Source organism: Gavialis gangeticus, unplaced genomic scaffold (genome assembly GCF_001723915.1).
Source record: "Gavialis gangeticus isolate Ggan-Ray unplaced genomic scaffold, GavGan_comp1, whole genome shotgun sequence".
NCBI lineage: Eukaryota > Metazoa > Chordata > Crocodylia > Gavialidae > Gavialis > Gavialis gangeticus.
The window spans coordinates 18,783,350-18,785,038 of NW_017728995.1; positions in this window are offsets into that span (position 1 = coordinate 18,783,350).

A 1,689-nucleotide genomic window follows, 5' to 3' on the forward strand; every position below is an offset into this window, starting at 1 on the left:
GCCATGGCACAGAAGTATAGGAGTGAATATGGGGCTTTTGGCCTGCCTCTGAGCCCGCCCAGAAATTGTGCACACTCCCCACCCCCTGACTCAGGAGACACCAGTCACCCCTGCCAGGGACTATAGGTATAATACTAAAACACTGCTCCATATTAATCCACTGGATTAGGGAAGGAATTATTTTTCCCCTCTCTGATCTCACTCAGATCCCTTGTGCAGGGAGGAAACTCATTAGATGGGTGCAAGCAAGTAACTGATGCACAGAAAAGTAGTGGAAAGAGATGTGCAGATATGCAGACAGCAGCAAAAGTACTTTTTATCTCCAGAGAAGCCCACACTGGGCCTGTTGCCAAAACTAGCTCCTGTTCCTAGCAGCTGGGACTCTGAGCATTTTCTTCAAAGGTTCCTCTTACCTCTGTGGGCCATATTCTGGAAGATGCTAAACCTACTGAATTGCGTTAAAGATTTGGGTGGGTAATAAATGCAGGATGGCTTTTATTTCACTGCATTTTCCTCATTTTCCTCATTGGAGGATTCAGGCGCCTGCATACTAATGCCAGGAACATGGGGAACAAGCAGGAGAAGGTAGCCCTTCTGCTCTCCAGTGGGCATTATGATCTAGTAGGGATTAGAGAGACCTGGTGGGACTCCTCACATGATTGGGACGTAGCCATAGGGGGCTACACCCTGCACAGAAAGGACCCAGTTGGGAAGAAAGGGGGAGGTGTAGCTCTCGATGGGAGGGAGCAGTACACCTCCTTGGAAGCTGACATTGGCTCCAAAGAATAGCGGCTCGAAACCCTCTGGGTCAAACAGCGGTGCGGTGGGGAAGGCGGTGAGAAAGACCTAACTATAGGTGTATGCTATAGATTACCAAACCAAGGGGAGGAGCTCGACCTGGGGTTCTCTCGAGAACTGGCAGAGGCCGCGGGCACACAGGACATGGCTGTCATGGGTGACTTCAGTTACTCAGACATCTATTGGGAAGAGTACTCGGCTAAGTTAGATCAGTCGCGTTGCTTCCTGACCTGTATCCACAAGCTCTACCTGACTCAGGAAGTGTGTGAGCCAACCAGAGGTAACGCTCTCCTAGACTTGGTCTTGGCCAGAGGAGACAATCTGTTGAGCAACCTGAATATAGAGGGTGGCCTGGGAGACAGCAACCATGATATCATTACATTCACTGTCTGTCACAAGGCAGATAAATCAGCTAGCAGGGTTGAAGTTTTGGACTTCAAAAAAGCAAATTTCAATAGGCTCATGGTAACAGCAAGGGAAGCACTGCCGGGCCAGGGACTGAAGGTGAAAGGAGTGCATGAAGACTGGTCGTTCCTCAAGGACATGATCCTTAAAGCACAAAAGAAGTCCATTCCCATGTGGAAAGGTAGCAGAAGGGCTGGTAAACCCTCTTGGCTTAAGAGGGATATCATAGTCCTCTTGAAAAAGAAGAAAGAGGCATACAAACAGTGGAAGCTTGGGACTGTCCCCGAGGAAGACTATACAACAACAGCCCACACTTGTAGGGAACAGATTAGAAAGGCTAAGGCAGTGACTGAATTTAAACTAGCGACAGAAATCAAGGACAATTAGAAGTCCTTCTTTAGGTACGTAGCAGACAGGAGGAAAACAAATGGAAGCATAGGGCCACGCATGCCTGGTGCCTCCTGAGACTGGAGGGGCACAGTTTGG